Here is a 21,297-nt window from a genome sequence, read left to right as displayed (position 1 = left end):
CAAGGAATATATCTTAGATGAAAGCTTTGGATGTTTGAGTGAATGAAGTTTGCCTAAAGTTGTCTGATCATAATTATAGTATAACACTGGAATAAATGGAGATAGTTCAGAAATCATCCTGGTTGCCTTCTCTTGGCCAGTGTTACAATGCTGCTGCCAGAAGCTCTCACCAGCCTTGCTTGTCTGTATGTCCATGAATCAATCATTCTCTGTGTTTGGATATACCTGTGTTGCTAAGTTTACCCTACCCTCTGGATATCAGCCAGCTCAGTGACATGGAGCTACAATCACAGCTACTGAGAAGGAAAGAGCAGGAGGCAAGTTCAAGACCTGCCTAGGGTCTCAGGAGGCCACTGTTTCAAATTTTTAAGAAGTAAATAGAAGGCTCTGGATGCAGCCCAATGGTGCAGCGCTGGTCTAGCATTCATGCCAAAGTTCAGCCCCCACCGTATCTGCCCAGCTTCATCATACTTCCACATAAATGTCTCAATTACGTTCCCTGTTCATACTATGCCAAGGGTTCTGTCATTCCCATTCGTCTTCATCCACTGTCCCAGAACATTACATCCTTGTGATTCGAACTTCAATCATCCTATAAATCCTACAAAAAGGTCAAATGTCCTCCTAAGCACACCAAAGTAAGATTGAAAGCTTTCATGTTTTAAAATAATGCCATTTAAATAATAATTTGTCAAAGTTTATATTGCTTATCTTTGCCGTCAGTAACACGATGGACACCGCAAAGGCTCTTCACTTTCCTTCTGTGTACCGGGAGCATGAAGAAACCTGAATGACCAAAGAATCACTCCTAGACATCATTTTGAGAGTAAGTAGCACTACAGTTTGTCGTCACAGCATATTGAGACTTGTCTGGATGAACAGTCTCCTACACTCCGGTAAGGACCAGGTCCATAGTTTGTCAAGTGAACACAGAGCTAGGAATCTAAAGCGAGGAATGCCAGGGATATCATGTGGGGTGAAACCTTTAAACAATAAGGTAGATACTAGATTACATGACACAGAACCCATGCCTGATGCTGGTAAGTAGCCAAGAAGGTAAGACTAGATAGTTCATGGGCCCAGGGGGAAATTTACTACTAATATTCTGCTATAGTAGTGTAACAATATGATGACTGTTAATGCCATGCTATACCCATCAATCTGTGTCTTTCCCAGTCATCATCAGAGAAACTTCAACCTGTAGTAGATGGGACACATAGAAACACAATGGGTACATGTGTAGAGATCAGAGACCATGGAACACTCACCCCTAAATGGAATGTCTTGACACTATCTTCAAAACTCAGGATCTATGTCAAAGAGGAGGCATAAAGACTGTAAGAAACCTTGGTGACAAACAACCCTGAGGAAACCGTGTCTCCTAGACACAACATATTAGCTGATACACATATTAGCTCATATAGACTAAGACAGCATGCACAAGACCTGCACAGGTTCAAAGCCACTCCAAATTACAGAGGATGAAGGGGAAGTAACACAACACCAATCCTAACAGAGAAAGAAAGGGAAATTCCAAGTTCACGAGTGTCCGTCATGACTCACTTCAACCACACTCTACAACAGACTCCCTGCTCGTGAGTCGTTGCTCAACACAAAATGCACTCCATATATTTTTATTTTTGGTCAGTTTTTGCTTTTTGTTTGTTTTTGTTGTTTCTGAAAACAAAAATACAAGTTGGCATTATATGGACTGAGTGGTATGCATGGTGGTTTTAAATGGGAATGTTTTTGATAGGTTCATATATTTGAATGTTTAGTTCTTGATTGAATTGTTTTTGGAAGGGTTAGAAGGTAAGGCCTTCTTGAAGGAGTAGTGTTTCTGGGGTGGACCTATAGGTTTCAAAAGCCCATCCTACACCTAGTCATTCCCTATTTGCTTGCTGCTGTAAGCAACTAGCTATTGTGCTAGCCCCATGCCTGTTGACTGCCATACTCTCATCATGATGGTCCCAGACTCCTCATTTTAATCTCTGAGCAAGCCCCACTAAATGTTTTCTTTGTTAAGTCTCTTGGTTATGGTGTCTATTTACAAGAAGAGAGGAGTAACTGAAATATTATGTAAAAAAAATTAATGAAAGTAAATTACATAAAAATAGATGAATTAGAAAGACTCTGACATATGTGTAAGTGTGTGTGTGTATGTGTGTGTGTGTGTGTGTGTATGTGTATTTGAATGTGTGCCCATGCTTTGAATTTTGTTTATGGGGGATTGTCTCATTGATTTTCTCTTTTCCAGTTTGTTTGGTTTTATGTTTTATGTTTTGTTTTTGTTTCAAGAGAGAAAGATCATTTCAATTTGAAGGGAGGTGGAGAGGATTTGAGGGGTATGGAGACAGGCAAGAGAACAGTTTGTATGAAAAAAATATGAATAAAATTATTAAAACTAAAATAATTTAATTGCACTGATACATGTTTGTATATTAAAGAAATATATGCCTAATAAATTGCTATTGATGCACTGAATTATGCTACTTTTCAGAGACCTTCACATTTGATATTTGTAGATAACTCCTAAATCAGTCTGTATCTGTTTATGCTCAGTGTATTATAAATCTGCATTTGTCAGTATGTCTTTTCTGTCAGTTGCCATCAACGAATTTTAATCAGTTTTACTTGACATAACAAAAAGTATACAAATTTACAAGAACAGTACTCTTGGCTGATATTAAAATTTCAATCTCAGTGAATATGCGAAATTAAAGAAGGAATGGTCTGAGGAGAAGGTGAGGGGAGACTGGGGAGGGTCATGTGACAGCAGGACTGAAAGGATGGGAGAGAAGGGGCTGCAATCAGGATATGAAGTGAATAAATAAAACTTTTTAAAAAGATTCAGAAAGTTAAAATGTTCTGGGCTTCTCACTGTGTTTTATGTTGTCTTATACAGTAGTTGGTTTCAAATTACTGTTTAAGTGAAAGAAAACACATTGCACAGAATTCAAAGCTGTGCCTTATGGCCTGCTCAAAGAAAATTTACAGAAGTCTGAAATGGCTCTTCCTCTGTTCTATATCATTAAGAGAAACAACTAGCAATCCCTGACTTAATGTTGTCTTGGCTTATATTAAAAATGGACATGATAAGACACATATTAAATACTTCATAGTTTGAATTATAATTTCAAATCCCATATATGTAATCAAATCTATATGACTCTCAAATCTACAAAGCAAAGCAACCTAGGACATTAATGAATGTTTGGAGAAGCAAAGCATAACATATTTTGGAAAATATGAGTAATAGCTCAAAGGTATCAACATCTGCAGATCAGCAGAATCTGGACTGAGATGAAACTAGATAGGCAATTTGACCCATGCTGAAAGTCAAGATTAGATAAGGTTGTTTGGGCTACTGATGTCACTAGAGGCTTCAGTGAGGCAAGAGAGTAGATCTGTGCTCATGAAGAAGCCCCTGGGATTCCACTGTACACCAACCAGAATGGCTGAGATTAAAAAAACTCAGGTGACAGCACATGTGTGGGGAAAATTTAAAAAGGCCGCCACAGAGGCGCTATCCCCGGAGGGGCTAACAGGAGGAAGTCCTTGGTTCCAAAAAGTTTTATTGTCATGGTGGATGATAGATGGATCTAGGCGTACCCCCCAAAACTCAGGGCAGTCCCGAGTTATATAGGGAGGGAGAAAGGGGGAGAATTGGGGGAGGATCTGGAGGAGGCATGTTTAATTTGCTATGCCCTCTGGCCTTCATTAGTATGTAAATCCCTAGGGCCTGAGGCCTATAGCCTGGCCTATGTAATTCTATGGAGACCTGACTGCTTTTCAGGATCCTGGGTTCTGGGGGGCGCCAAAACTCCTGCCGGTTCTCATGCAGAATCTCATCTAGAATCTGCAGTCTCGGGGTTTTAGGCACCTGTTCCACCACGACCCAGGATACCCTTACGCAGTCCCACACACATGTTGGTGAAGATGTGGAGAAAGAGGAACACCCTCCAATGCTGGTGGGATTGCAAACTGGTACAACCACTCTGAAAATCACTCTGGAGATTCCTCAGAAAAATGGAAATAGATCTACCTGAAGACTCAGTTATAGCACTGTTGGGCATATACCCAAAACTTGCCCCACTATGTATCACCTGTGTTGTATTACTCCACAAGATCTTTATATCTCTGTGTTGAAGCCTTAAAGCCCCCTTTCTCTTCTCCTGAAGCCTATTCTAGCCCCTGCTCACAGTATCACTTGACTACACACATATAAAAACTTCTAAGCTAAGATTCACATATACAGGAGAATATGTGATATTTGTCTTTTTTGATCATGAGTCACATCACTTAATGTATTTATATACCTTACCCATTTCCCAGAAAATTCCATAATTTAATTTTTCATTATGGATGAGTAATATTCATTGGTGTATATATCACATTTTATTATCTTTTAATCTATTGATGGGCATCTAGGATACTTTCATATCCTTCCTATTGTGAATAAAGTATTAATAAACATAAAGAAGTGTGTCTACTGTAGGATGAGATGGGGTTCTTTAAGTATGTGTCCATATCAACAAATGTAGTAATGGCTTTGACAAGACTTCCCCATAATTCTTAATATAATGCAAACATACAACATGACTGTTAAGAAACTCTGTGTAGATATTTTGCATCCTACACTGACTTATCTCCAAGAATTGTATACCAGCTCCAACAATTGTATAGTCCAAACTTTCTTACTTGCCTTGCTAACTGACCACCCAACATCTTCAGCTGTAGCTATTACTCGAATATAAATTTCCAACTAAACAATCAGAAATGAAGTACCGGTTTCTATTAAATGTATCTACTGGAAGTCCTAAGCATCACTCACAGTGTGTCTATCATGAAGCTCATTATTCTTAATTTATTATATTTACATAGAGTTGGAAAGCAGATATGTTAGAGCTTATAAATTATTCTGATATATTTTAATACATTTTATCTGGGAAAAATGGTAATTATTTTAATACATTATGCCATGGTGAGTGGGAAGAAGGAAGTATTGTCATTATAAAGTATGTTCATTTTTAAAGTGTTTTATTTAAACAAATATATCAGGCAAGAGTTGTACAAATGAGAATGGAAAGCTTGTCCTCTACTGTTTGATTCAGAAAAACTGAGGATTAAGTAACATTCTGTCACCTCATAGCTCAAAGATGGAAAGAAAAATCTGAGGAATAGTGAGGTTTTCTCTTGTCAGTATAAAAATAATAATTGAAGTCATGACATTATGCTATGCCTCAGGGAATGATGTAGAGATTCAACTTACAGAGAAACATCAGAATTTTTGAATAAGTAGGAGAAGATATGATATTTTCATTAACACAAAGAATATGTATCTAGTGACAGAAAAAGAAAAAAATCAAGATGGTGTTACTTATAACAAAAGCTAAAGAAGCTGAGGACTATAGACAGAAAGACACTGTTCAACTTGTCAGACAACACTATAAAGGGAAAAGCACTGAGGGCTGTAATCTATCCTGTTTTAAAACCACACCTCAGTGAGGCATCAGGTAAGGTTCATACCAAGTGGAACAAGTTCTGGGCAGGAACCAAAGCACTCCTTTGAACACACATCTTTGTGCAAGAGAGAAAGATCCAACCTGGCAAAATGCCTGATATGTTCTTCTTGATCCTGGTGGAGTCCATTTTACACAGTGAAATGTTGTTTTGAAACTTTATTAAGTGAAGTCATAATTTTCTACCTATGTTGTTAACAACCACTAATTCAATATTTGCTTATTAAAAGTCAGTGACTAGCAAATGTGATAACCACATATATCTCATAGTCTATTCTTTCCCACAGCTTCTGTAAAATATTATCACAAACTATGTATGACATTTAGTCTCCATTTCACTCAGATTCTGAAGTTCAGGTATCAAAACTCAGCTTCCTGTGGCTGACATCAAGACAGTGTTAAGGCTGCATTTGTGTAGACATCTAGTAGAAACCTTTCTCTTTGCCTACTCCTAATTCTGGTGGCTGCTGACCTTCCTTACCTGGTGTCCAAATCTCCCCTACATCTGTTTCTAAAGTCACTATGCTTTCCCTATTTCTGTGACTTTCCCACTTCTGTCTGTGGCAGATGCTTGTCTTTCTCTGATGGAGACATTCTTGACTAACAATCCACATCATCTCAAAAATCAAGGTCAGTTTCATCCTCTTGGAAACTGCGGCTCAGTCGTTTGTGTGGATTCTTTCCTCAAATAAGGTCAGTTTACAGGTTTCAACTGTTAGAGACAGACACTTATGGGAGTAGGAAGATTCCCCAGCCTACCACAGAACACACCCATATTGTAGGTCTTTTATCTTGTACTCATCCACTCACAGAGGGTTCATTGCTACATATCCTTAGCATCATGTTTACCCAGACACTAAGAGAATTCCTAACTAGTTCTCTGTGAAGCACAAAGTAAAAACCCAAATAAAAACAAACAAAAAACTATCATATTTTAATCAAGCAATTTGATGAGGTAGGTTTTTCTCTGTCACTGAAGTAACAGCAAATTGTGAAAAGAATGAAAATATTTTTGAAATTTTAATTTGGCCGCTGTCTAATAAATACTAGGCTAAAGTTGTATTTGCTATTATCACCGTACAATTTTGAGTCTAATTGATGTTTATTCTCGTTCGTCGATGAATGAATTAATTTATAAGATGTACAAGGAAGTGTCAACATCACTGACTATGATCATAAAATACTCTATAATGTATCTTATAGGAATCCAAATGCTTAGTATAAGTAGAATAAAGAAGAAAAATGAAAAGCCCTGGTACTCTTCCAGCTTTGTTTTGTGGAAGGAAAAAGACAAAAATAGCATTCACTCCATCCTTATGTGACAGAAAATGCTGCATTAGAGAGTAACAAATTTACTTGGTTACATCTGATTAATTAGTTTTCAGGCCAACAAAATAATTAAGTGTGTGAGAAGAAATACTTTCCAGTCTGAAGAAAGAGAATGGAAGTTGTCTGTCTGTCTACCTAGAAAAAAAGATACTATCAAATTTTATATATATTAATAAGAAGATACAGCAAAGCAAGTGTGTGTGTGTGTGTGTGTGTGTTTAAGAGTGAGGACCTATATAAATGCAAAGAATTTTGAATCACAGATTTCAATGGTGTTGCAATTGCTTAAAGGCTTCTAATTTTTCTACTCATAAATTCTACCAAGTTCCTACAGGGAAGACTGGAGAACTTTTGAGACAGCTATATAAAGGTTCCAACTGAGATATAAGAAAATCATTAACTGTCAAGATTACCCTGAAACTCATATCACTTACCTCCTCAATAGAGTAAAAATGTTCCCTTTCCCAAGAAAACTCAGGGGAAAATGAAGTTTAGGGCCTGCAGAGGAAACTTTTCTCGATGAGGAAGAAAAAGTACATTAAGAGTGGCATTGGGAACCAGGAGAGAAGAGCACTGTGACAGTCACATGCCTAGAAGCCAAAACAGGGTGTTCCTCGTTACCCAGAGAGATGCACTCCCAATCTTTATGTCAATACAGAACTTCAAAGTGTTAGGAAAAGTCTGATCATGTCTAATTAGAAAGTGGCTGGTACCATTGGCCATATCTGCTTGAGCCAGTCATTACTGTAGCCTGTTGGAATTACAGCTGGGTGAGATTGGTAGATATTTTAAATTTCTTTTTATTGCTGAAAAACAAAGTTATAAAATGGCACCTCATTATTGTTAAAAATGTTTTTATCTTAATCAAAGCTTATTAAAAGAATTAAAATATAAGACATACCCTGGCATTACAAAATCGCCGATCTCATATTGATAAAAGACATTCTTGCCCTGGAAGGTTGGAAGACATCTTAGAATTCATGACAAGAAATCAAGTGCCAAACTTTTAGGTTAAAAAAAAAATCACTCAGGATGTTAAAAAAATAAAAATGAAGAAAGTAAATTTCACTTGAGACAATGCTTAGCATCTTAATCAGTGTGGGATGATTAAAATAAAACACATAGAATCTGGTGTGGGAGTAGAAAAGCAGAGTTCCCACACCCTTCCCAGGCTCAATGGTATAACCACTTCAGAAAGGCATGTGGCAAAAAAATCACACCACATGACGACAGGATACAGCAATGTCACTTTAGTCATTTACTCAAATGGTTGAAGAAGCTTTATGTGTACACACACACACACACACACACACACACACACGCATCTTTCCATATATTCTTTAGAGAAGCTCTATTCCTATCAACAAACTCCATGGCCAACCTAGGTATTCTTCACCAGTTGACATCCACCGTCATAGTATCATGTGCTTCTTAGTAGTACAAAAAATATGAAGTATGATCTCACACAAACCCTGAGATGAAATATCAGCATATCTGTTAGTGAGAAAATGTCATAAAATTTCAAGACTGAAGTGTTTTTATTGTAAACACTAGGTAGAGCAAGGAAACTAGAACCATACATCTTAAGTTCTGCATGGGAAGCTCACCCTCATGCAAAGCACATGCTGGAGAAGACATAATGACTCATCTATTACCCAGTTCTTATAGTTGCTGTTCCATATTGAAACAGGACATTAACAGCTGAAAATGAGTTTAACTAAACATATGTATTGAACCTGGCCCTCAATGTAGAAAAGGGGCTCACTCTTACCTGTTAGAAGGGATACCAACTTCAGAGCAAATTCATTTAAGCTAATTAAAATTCAGGCCAGCATAATAATACAAATATGAGACCACTAACCATGAAGTATAAATCATCAACATTACAAGAGTGTATCAGAAAGTACTACAAAAGATTTCTACAGTGAACTGATTATGATTTTCCTATGTGCCCACACATATATTCATCCAAAATCCATTATAATGTGTACTTTTAAAAATATGTAGCATGTAAGTAAGCACCAGATACAGTGTGGTGCCTTCTTGTCCTCTAGACATTCCCCAATGAAACACAGAACAGTTCTGTTCATTCGGTAACTCACAGTCACTAGCATTCTGCAAAGAAGATTCACCCTAGCACTAGATAAATGTGTGAGATTCCAGTGATTAATTTTCAAATGTGAGATCAGTTTGGATGTGACAATAGAAAGAATACCCAGCCCTTCCAAAGACGAAGCATTGATTCTGCAATTCTTACTTCCTGTTCTTCAACCAATAACCCTGTCCTGTAATCCCTGGAGCAAAGGGACATCATTTCATTTTTACAACCTAGCCTAGATGTGACTCATAATGTTAAATATTTCAGTGCATTGTGTCAACAGATAAATGTAATGAGTAATGGGCTAGGTTTCTGAAAATATTTGATTTTTAGGAATAATAAAATGGTTACATAAATTAACTATGCAAAAAAGAGGGGGTGTACTATTATTTGCATGCTTAGGATCTCTGTAGCTGTTTGAGTATTTACTGTATGTGTTCACCATGCATAAGTCAGACTGTATACAGGACTGGAAGAACAACTTTAGTTATTTTAATTCAAATCAACCACTCCTTAAATAACAGGCATCAAATCAGGCAGGAAATTGCCCTCTTATAAACGTCGTGTATGTACTAAGCATTTTTCTTAAGGACTTTATCTTTTAAAACCTGTCTTATATTTCTTTTTTTATCATGTCTGTTCAAGGCAAAATAGAAAAAAAAATAAAAGAAACTATACAGGTGACATTAGAGTAAATTTGTATCATCCAAGTGTAAGCTCTCTCACAGAGAAAATTCAGTGAAATGCAATGCCAGTCCTATATTAACTTTAATGACCTCTCTGGGCTTCGATGCTTGGAGAGTTTTAAAGCAGGTAGCTTGGGTGCCAGCTGAGGTCTACTCAGCTCAGCCAGATTAAGTAAGGAACAGGAGTGAGGGTTTATTAGCACACACAATTTAGCAGGGTAACAGTCAGGCTTCTCCATTTCATGGGTTGGTTGCTTACTGGTAATATCATTCCTGAGAGAATTCAGGACCTTTAATTATGCCGTGAATAGTTTACAGTATTGAGCTACGGAATGAAAATTAAACCAAAGACATTTTATTTGTTCACTGGTTAATTAAATAGCAGACAACAGCAAGCTAGACTTATAGAAAACCTCAGCAGATTTGGTTTGCCAACCATGTGTGAAAATATTTTTCCTTTTTTTATTTCCCATTAGTAGCCTACTGTGATGAAGTGAAACTGATTTAAAATAGGTTTTGAAGTTTTACCTAGGCATACAGTATGGTCCAAGGACATTTAAACACTCCGGAGGTATTCACATCCACAATAAATATGCTGTATCCTTTTAGTTTATATTAAATGGATAAATCATGAGTCTTGAAATTGAAGCTCACTGCTAACTCACAATTTATCTAAACAATATAAAAAGAACTGTTTTAGATGAAGTAATACATTTTCTTTTCATAGCTGATGGATAATATATTATCCAGTATTAGAAACTAAGAATAAAAGTCTTGGGAACTTGATTACTAACCTCATTTAGCTCTGAAAAAAATCTTCAGCTACGGTTAAGAAAATTGTAACTGAAAACTGCAGAAAACATGTACCATTCTAGAGGGTAGACATGCAGTTTACTTTCTTAAGAGTCTTTTTTCAAATAAAAGCCTGAACATTTAACAACATTCTTTGATATCCTTCAATAGCCTTTTATTATAACCCCGAAGGATAAAGTTATGTAGCCAGCTATAGCTGTTTCTGAAGGTTGCTAGCCCCTGCCCATCATATGTAGTCATGCACTCTGTCACTGGGCTATTTCAGATATGGCCACAAAAGTTATCTTTTACTTCCACAGATGTGGCAATAATACATTTGAAGTTTCAATTGGAGATAATTGTTCCTTTTTAAAAATGTAACAAAAAGTTTAAAATTGGAAAAGAATATATCTCAGAAAACTAAATATGTCTTTCAAATTACTTTTTATTTTATGTTATATGTATTTGAGTTTTGCCTGAACTGTCACAACATCACATGCATCCAGTGCCTGCAGCGTCCAGAAGAGGAGAGGGCATCAGGTGCTCTGAGCCAAGAGTTACAGAAGGTTGACCACTGTCATGTGGATGCTGGGTATCAAGACTGGGTCCTTTGGCAGAGCAGCCAGTGCTCTGAACTACTGAGCCATCTCTCCAGCCCCACATTTTATATATGTTGACTAACAGTCTTCTATTATTGTCTTCTATAAATATTGGTAGCTCTGGAATCCTCATTTTAGCACCGTGTTTTTCAATGTTTTTCTCATGGTTTTTTCATGGACTGAGCCGTTTGAAAAGCCAATCAGAAATCGGAGGAGCTCATTTAACTGCTGTCAACTCTAATGCAGGCTGGCAGGTGCCTGTTCTGATCATTGCTTAGCATGTCATTAGGAAATAATGTGCTTGTAGATATTCATTGTTCTAACTGTCCTGTAACAACAACTGGCTTCCAGTTCTGTGGAAACAAAGATTCATTATAAATAGGCTAAGTTTAGTAAGAATCTTGGTGATTGACCCCATGTCCGTTGAGTTTGTGACACCAACTGGTAAAATTAAGTATTTCTCTCACTACATTCTTAGACATAGTGACTAGAATAGCTATGGCACTCTCTGCAGCATTATATTTACATTTAAATTCTTATGTCTACGTGGGTGGTCCAAAATGACGACAAAGACTAATATTAAAAAAGAACTAATTAAGTAACAACATCTGGAAGTAAATAATTTAGTGAAGAGCCCTCCAGCAGTGCCATCGTTCATGAAACTAAAGACAATAACTGGAGATAGACCTCACTGGGGCTCACCCTCAGAATCCCCGGGTGATACAAAAAACATCAGTGTTGAAAGGAGATGTGCTTCAGTCAGTGTTGAGTGAGACGTGCTTCATGTTTTCCTTCTAAATGAGTTAGAAAACTTTACTAAGCAAGTTTCAAACCATGAAATACAAAAATAGAATGCCAAACATTCGATTCAGCGAAGACAAACTTCATCTTTGTCTCAGCAAGTCTTGAATCCAACATTTGTTTCTGGAAGATGCTCACTGTTGAAATAAGAAAAGCATTGTACTATCCGAGACTGCTATTTTTTGTTGAATATTTACTTCATTTACATTTCAAATGTTATCCCCTTTCCAGGTTCACTCCGCCCCCAACAACAAAACCCCTATCCCATCTCTCCTCCCCTGTTTCTATGAGGGTGTTTCCCCATCCACCCACCTCCTCCTGCCTCATCGCCCTCAAATTCCCCTACATTGGGTCATCCAGTCTTCATAGGACCAAGGACCTCTCCTCCCATTGATGCCCGACAAGGCCATCATCTGGTACATATGCGACTGGAGCCATGGGTCTCTCCATGTGTGCTCACTCCTTGGTTGGTGGTTTAGTCCCTGGGAGCTCTAGAGGGTGGGGGTCAGGTTGGTTGATATTATTGCTCTTCCTATGGGGTTGTAAACCCCTTCAGCTCCTTCAGTCTTTTCTCTAACTCCTCCATCGGGGACCTCATTGGTGACCTCATGCTTGGTACAACCACTCTGTAAAGAAATCAGTCTGGCAGTTCCTAAGAAAATTGGACATAGTGTTATCTGAGGAGACTGCTTTTTTTAATGCTTAAAAACATGGAGCATTCTTTCAAAGTTGTGATGTTTTATGAAAACCCAATGTGTAGCTATAGAGAGACAGGCTGGACTGGAGTAGCAAGAAAACGAGTTCTAAGATCAGCCCTCTAGTTTATGTAATCTCGATGATCAGAAATTTTAAAAGATTTTTAGTTGATATGGTCTCAGATGCTAGGAAATTAATGTTTAATACAGGAGACATTTGATGGTAAATATTTCTGTATTAGTCACTGGGAACCACTGGGTTATAACCCTTTTGGTGATTGAACATCTCTTTCACAGTGGTTGCCTATGACCACCTGCATATCAGATGTTTACATTATGATTCTTAATAGTAGAAAAATTACAGTAACAACACAAATAATTTTGTAGTTGGAGGTCATCAGAACATGAAGAAATGTATGAAAGCATTTGGAAGCTGGAGAGAAATCTGTCCCATATGAAAAACAGAAGTCAAAACAAAACTTATATAAACTCACATATTATTTTGGAATGATAAATCCTTCAAGATACATTTTTAAAAAGGTTCTTTAATGTTTTTGGATGTATAAGGGAACACACACACACACCTCAAAAGAGGATACCAGAGAGAACTTTAATGGTAAATGTTATGGTTTACACCTTTTCTAAAATCTGTATCTATTGACTGCAATTTTTATTTTACTTAAATTTTTTAAAATATTTAAAATGTATTTTGAGATTGTAATATGATAAAATAAATGATTACATCATTTCCTCATTCCCTTTCCTCCTTCCAAGCCTTCCCATTTACCCATCCTTTCTCTATTTCAAAGCCATAACCTATTCTTACATCAGTTTTATTACATTCATACCTATATATGCATATGTAACAAATATATAGGATATAATATATATTAATAAATATGACCTTAATTTTTATAATGTTAATTGCACATACATCTTCAGGGCTGACTCTTTGGTATTGGATAATAAACTGATGTGCTCTTCCTTGGGAAGAAAGAGTCTCTCTCACTTTCAACATCCCTCGGTTCCCTGTAATTCGTTGTATAGAACTGAGTCCTTCCTGTTTTTTTCTCTTCCACTTCAGCGTGTTTATTTTTATTGTCCTTGTTCATCTCGTGTCTGTGCAATCCTGTTGTTGAGACTGTGTGTGTATAGCTTCTGAGAATACTAGGAGAGACAGTCTTACAGAAAATTTTATGATCTCTGCCTCTGAAAATCTTTCTGCTCCCTCTACTAAAATGTGTCCTGAACCTTAGACTCAGCAGCTATTTTATGAATGTATCCATTGGAACTGGGCTCTACAGCTCTGCATTTCGATTGGTTGCAGTTTTTTATAATGCTCTACATTTGTTGCAAAGAGAATCTTCCATGCCGGGGGATAACGACTACAATTATTTGTGGGTAAAAGGAGATAGATAGATAGATAGATAGATAGATAGATAGATAGATAGATAGATAGATGATAGATAGATAGATAGATAGATAGATAGATAGATAGATAGATAGATAGAAGTTAGGGATTATGCTCATTTAGTAAGAGACATTGTAGGTTCTCTTACAATGTCCACATTGTAACAATGTTCACTAGTCCAGGGCTGTTGGCTATATTTCTAGTATTGGGCATGATTACCATCTTGTTGACTGTGTCTTAAATCCAACTAGGTAGCTGTTGCTTAACACCCAAGTCTATATCTCTCTAATACACCTTTGTGATTATCACACCATGCTGGTTCTTGTTGCCATTTCTGCTTGTCGTAGCTGTGTAAGAATATTTGTGGGTTCTGTCTTTTGGAAGGTCGCATGCTATGTTTTTTAAAGGTTTGAGTCTCTCTATTTTGACGGACTGGGTAAAAACAAAAATTGGTAGTATTTGCACTTGTCATTTGTCATTATTTATCTTATTTTACCCTTCAGGCTCTTTCTCTTCCTTTTCTAGTTCCTTCTACTTCCCTTTACCTTCCTAGTAACTGTAGGCATATGCTAAGTTTCCCCATGTATGTGGAAATGTTTTTCCTTGTATCTCATAGTACATGAAATGTGTTGACAGCAGCCATTTGTGGAGATGCCATGTTTTGTAATATCATAACTTCACGTACTTAGTTGATTGATTGCTTCTTGTCAGTAATTCTTCATGGGATTCCAGGCCCCACACACATGATTGATAACTGATTTCCTTCCACAGCTAGAGATTGAGCTATTATTGTCAACCAGAGATTCCACATATGGCTACTCGTGCCTTTCACTGTATTTCACTGGAACTCAGAGGTGAATGTTCCCAAACTTAAAAAGTGATAGTTTGAGGGCATCTATGTGCCTTACCTCTAGTACATCAGGTTGTTCAAGCATGGTTGGTCATAGGGCTGATCCAGTTTGAATGTGTACTGTAACAAGTCGTCCACATGGACAGAAACACGCACACTGTTCTACAATTGTATTTATTCATTATTTTATATATTTGAAGCATGTGTTTTGGTGAGAATGTGTGGGAGCATGAATGTAGAAGTCACAGGACAACTTGCAGAAGCCAATTCTCCTCTTCCATGATGTGGGTCCTGATGAACTCATGTCATCAGGCATGGCAACAAGAATCTTTGTCCACAGAGACATCTAGTCATCCTAGAAAGCACTTTCATGGTGGTTACTGTATCTCTTTTACAATTTTTTTTTTTTGTGAGAAGTATTGCCAACTAAGAAGAAAGCTTTGATTGCATTTATGTTTCTGTAACAAGGTATAGACACTTGTGGTTGTCTTGGTCAAGAAAATTTGCTAAGGAAAACCATTTCCAACATGGACTTCATCAATGTCTTTGTTACTTTCTGAGGATCAGCTATCTACATCTACACTGGTGCATCAGCAGTGATGTCTATAGCTTGCATTAGCAACATGTGTGACCACCAATCAATAATCAGAAAGACCATAGCCAGAACAGGGGATGGGATCTACCAGTGCTCTGCCATGTACAAGGTTGTGCTTGCATGCACCTTGGTATTCGATGTCTTCATGCTCTGAGCCTTACTTACCCACTAAGTTGTCAGTGACTTATTTTATGGTCAATGATCTTCAGACATGCTAATTTTGTGTTTACTCTTCCAGTTTTTTTTTTTTTTTTTCGAGACAGGGTTTCTCTGTGTAGCTGTGGCTGTCCTGGAACTCACTCTGTAGACCAGGTTGGCCTCAAACTCAGAAATCTGCTGGCCTCTGCCTACCAAGTGCTGGCATTAAAGGTGTGCACCACCACTCCGTGGCTTTTGTGTTTTTTTGGACTCTTCCAGTTTTAAATTTTATTACTTATATATAAAAAGTTAAATTATTTATAAAAATATTCTTAGTGATCTTTAATTTTATAGCAGTCAGTCCCAAAGTTTATACAATGCTAATCCAACATATCTGAGAGTTTCTACAGAATAAATAATGAATAAATACTTGCATTAGCCTGACAAAGTCTCAACAATTTTTTAATTATAATCAATTATTTGATAAGTGAAGTTAATTTTCAGTTTTAATAATCTCATTTTATCCACACTGTTAACAAGAAACTTGGAACATCATAAACATTATACCATAATAAGTACACTGTTAAGTGGTGTGCACATATATTATTTTATACAAATAATCTGAAAAACAAGAGGTTGTTCAAATTATTTATGAAATGATTAAATTTATGTTCTTTTAACATTTGCTTTAGATGTCTTTGCATTCATTTTTATTGATAAAATAGGTTATGAGATGCTGATGTTGGTGGAAATCCTGAGTCAGCGAATCTACTAGGGTAGAGATGGATTCTCCAACTAAGCTGTGAAAAAAACAGAATGCTAAATATTCATGAGACTCGTGTTATCAGGAGCAAGGAATCAAGGATTACCCTAAAATGTGCCATTGTATTAAATTATGGGAGTATAAAAATCAAGCAAAAAGAAGTACTGAATGAAAATTTCATTTAAATATTTGCATCCGATAATTTATTGCTCATAAATCAAATTTTATCAGAGTATCAAGAATGTTTAAATCAGCATCATATTGCAGAGCACTGGTAGGAAAATTATATTACAGGATTACCTCTGTTCCAATATTCCAAGAAAGTCCCCACCCCACCCTCGGGAAAGCCAGCTTCAGGAATGAATACAATGCAAAACAAAGAGAGAAAAGCTGTTGGCCAGCATTACCTGGCCCCCCCTCCCCCGTCCATTGAAGAAAATTCAAAACAAAGATCAGACCATCACTGATGAGTTCTTCTGTTTGCAAACAATTACGGACTGAATTTTTCTGACCTGGCACTGTATTCATTTTCTGCCTCACCTTCAGTAAGTAGACAACTTAGAATCTCTATTCCAAGTACTTAACATCTGACAACTGCATGTGTGCACATGGAAAAAAAGTTAAGAGTTAGTTATAGCAGTGCACACCTGTGATCTCATGTCACAGGAGGCTAACACAGCAAGATCATGAGTTCAAGGCTAATCGGGGCTTACATAATGATGAGACCACTCCAGAAAGAAAAAGATAAAAGAGAATTGTGAATGCACATTCTTTACATTGTAAAGAACACACACAATGTGTATTTTATTCATTTCAATTCTTTTCTTTGTTCTGCAGAAAAACCATTTATAAAACATAAGTATCAGGGCATGGAAAGAAACTCAAGTTAGAGTATTTTTCTCCCAGAGCACATGTTCTAGTTAGTATTTCTAACGTTGGGAAGAAACATCATGACCAAAAGTAATGAGAGGAAGAAAGGGTTGATTTCATCTTACAATTCTAAGGTCAGTCCATCAGTGAGAGAAGTTAGGGCTGGAATATAAGGAGCCTGGGGGTAGGAACTGGAGAAGAAGCATGCAGGTGTCTGCTCACTGGCTTACTACACATACCCTGCTCATCCTTCCTTTTTTTTTTTTTTAAACTAAGACTTATTTTATGTATATGAATACACTGTTGCTGTCTTCAGACACACCAGAAGAGGGCATCAGATCCCATTACAGATGGTTATGAACCACCATTGAGTTCTGGGAATTGCGCTCAGGACCTTTGGAAGAGCAGCTAGTGCTCTTAATCTCTCTTGACCCTCATCCTTCCTTTTTAAGCAACTCAAGACTACCAGCCCAAGGGTGGTCAAAGAAATAATTCCACCAAACTATAATCTTATGAAACAATATGTCTACTGAGATTTCATATGGGAGCATGTATGAAGGGTTACTTCCCTTCAGAGGTGACAACTCCTGAAAGTTATACCCCTTTGTTCTTTCTGTGCAAGTTGCTATCTGCTCTACTACACAGAGGTTCCTCCTCCTTAGTGAGGGTGTATGCTTTTAAAACCTTGTGAAGAGCCTTTGAGGATCCTATCATCTTATGAGTTTCCTAAGCCTTGTCACTTCCAAGAGCTTTGTGACCCTTCTGAGTCTTCTTCCTCCCAAAAGAGAGAAAATTCCAACAGTCACACAACACTGAAGTGTCCCAGTGCCTTTCTCAGACCAAACACCATGTGAGAACTTGTAAATAGGGCCTGCTTTCAAAGGCCATGTCACTTTCTAGCTGGACCACAGAATAACCAAGCCTTCACCTCACTCACACTTGCAAAGCATCAACACTACAGCCACCGTTAATAAATTATGTTAATGAGATGCTAAAGATGGGCAGACAGTTTTATCTATCAAAATAGAACTTTTAACATTTACCAATTTTTATGTAAGTTAATTATTTTAATAGGGTTATAATTATACAAATATGTACAATAATTTGACTACTAAAGTGATCAAAAGAGATGAACAGTAATCTACTATATACTTGAAGAAGGGTAGAGGATGGTAGCATCAAGGATAAAATATATCACAGGGACATAGAAATGCAAATGACCCTAAGTTAACTGCCCTGTAATACACACACACACACACACACACACACACACACACGCATACACACACATACACACGCATACACACACACACACATACACACATACACACACACACATACACACACATACACACACACATACACACACATACAAACACACACACACATACACACAAACATACACACACACATACACACACATACACACATACACATACACACACATACACATACAAACACACACACATATACACACATACACACACACATACACTCATATACACATACACACACACATACACACACACATACACACACATGCATACACACACACATACACACACATACACACACATACATACACATACACACACATACACACATACACACACACACATACACACACACACATACACACACACACATACACACACACACATACACACACACACATACACACACACACACACACACACACACATAATATACCCCATAAATACTAACATTACTACATGCTAAAGGGAATTTTTAATTCCTCCTGGTAAATTCCAGATTACATGGAATTTAAAGTATAAAAATGTACTACACAAGCATTGCACAAGGTAATAATATGTAAGATGTTCACCGAAGTTAATTCTGGGAAACAAATCTCAGAGTCTTAATATGAGTGATTTTCTCCATTTTAGTCATAGGAAAGTTGAGACATTGGAAGGATAGCAACTTACATGGGTAGTGAGCGGGGGGCAGCAAGAGAACTGGGGCTGAGCCAGAGCCAGTCTCCTCAGCCTGCATGCAGCTGGTCTTGACAAAGCTGGGCTCTTGACTCAACACAGATCCTCAAGGGCACCATTTGTGCCAAGCTTCGGAAGATGTTTTTGAAAGCTCACTATTGAGAAAGTCGCTTGCTTTAAAATTTTTACTAATCATTAAGTATTATTCAATTATGTAAAATTCCAAGTGGTAAAGTATGCACTTTAGGGGGTTCCAACAGGAATAATTCATGGACTGGAAGTGTGCTTTAAGAAACCAACAGCTTTCCTTGAGTGGAGAGTGTTGTAAATCAGTGGAACACTGTTTATAATCATACTTCTGCACTTGACAGTCTCTGATTATGATGCTATTATTCCCAACAAAAGTCAAGAGGGCTCTTTAGAGTAAGATGGCAGTCACAAAAGCTTTGCTATTTATAATGTATCACTTCACACAAGAATTTTTTTATTACTTACCAGAGATAATGAAACACTAATATTTAGGCATAGCCGTGCAAGCACTAGCATTTGTCAGCACATTTGTATGATGTACACACTTCCACCGGAGGTGAAGATCATAAATCTTATTGTAGTAGCAACAAATAGCAAAGATGTAATCATCTCGTTGTTCAGCTAAGAAATCAAGTGGTCCTAGAGCATTAGAAAAAATATTTAAATTAGGACTGAACTTGGGTAAAATGTCCTTTCCTCTCATTTTAAAATTTACTCCTTCTCTTTAACCTACTATTGTAGAAACTTCCTAAAATACATGGCTGTATACATATGAAAAGACTTTTTAATTGGAGTTGACCTACAAAGGAGTGAGATTGCCCCTTTAGATACCACAGGCTAACAGATAAAACAGCTAGTGAGCTAGTGACAGGACTGGGTTTTCTCTTTTGAGGGTTGTTGGTCATGGGTCCCACAGACCCCACAAACATTACAGGCTATTGCCACTGTTCTTCTTTGGACTCTAGATTATGATGATGAAGCCCAGTCACTGAAGACATAATGCACCTGAGTCAGAGAACATGGATAGATCAAGGTAATACTGACTCTGAAGCTTCGGCTTGACAGGCTAGCTTTCATAACACTGGAAGCTGCTATTCATGCTATTAGGAGAGCAATGTGGTCATTAATCATACCCAGGTGTGAATCCTGTGAACCTAATAACAATAGGTCTGGGAAAATATGCCTGCCGGAGCAAAAGAAGCACAAATATCCTGGGAATAACTAACCACCTGTACTTTTTTATTATTTAAGGCCTGCTCTGCAGGATGAAACCTGGACCTGAAAGTTATCAGGACCAAGAAGCTGTGGCTAAACAGGTCATAGGATGTAGGAGAAAACTAACTATTATTATTCAGCAAAGTGCACACAATATTGATCCAACGTCTAATGACTTACCATCTTACCCACAGATAGTGCATCTGTCAATCCTCACAGAGAAGCATTTTTTTGTTGTTTACAGTAGATGACAATACTGAGATTCTAACTCATCAATGTGCAGAGAACAGGAGAGTATAGAGTCCTCAGATATAAGTGGGATTTGTATATAACATCCCTCCTTCTGAGGCACAGGGATCATCGTGGAAGATTGTAAGAGTCAGAGGAAGTGGATGACCACTATATAAACAGAGTTTCCCATGCACAACTAGACTGTTGCACAGAACACCGAGAAGAAATGTACAATATCAGTACAAGCTCAAGCTAGTCATAATCTCAGCAAGAAAATGGGAGGTCGAAGTGAAGTCCTAAACCATAGTTGAGGTACTGATAACAAATGAGAGGTACAGAAAGGAGGAGAGTCAATTTTCTTTAAGGATGTTTCCCTTGTAAGTCAACTGTGCTCTAGTGAATGGCCCCATACCCGACAGTGTACGAGCAAGACAAATTGGAACCAAAAGGTTATTATTTCTTTTTTAAGGAAGACATTTTTTGTGTGGATAAGAAACAGGACATTGGTGGGAGTTTGGAAGAGGGCATGAATATAATCAAAGTAAATTGTATGAAATTTTCAACAGTTTAATAAAATCAGTGTTTAAAATAGAAAAAAGCTATGCACCCACCTTTAAGCTTCTATCACACCTTCAACTGTTTAGTAGGGTCTTGATAACTCAGCTCTTTCTTTAAATGTCTGTAGACATTTCAACATCTCTCTAACCTTATCACAATTTG

The sequence above is a fragment of the Grammomys surdaster genome, unplaced genomic scaffold (assembly GCF_004785775.1).
Source record: "Grammomys surdaster isolate TR1022 unplaced genomic scaffold, NIH_TR_1.0 125877, whole genome shotgun sequence".
NCBI lineage: Eukaryota > Metazoa > Chordata > Mammalia > Rodentia > Muridae > Grammomys > Grammomys surdaster.
Note: the sequence above shows the minus strand (reverse complement) of the source record.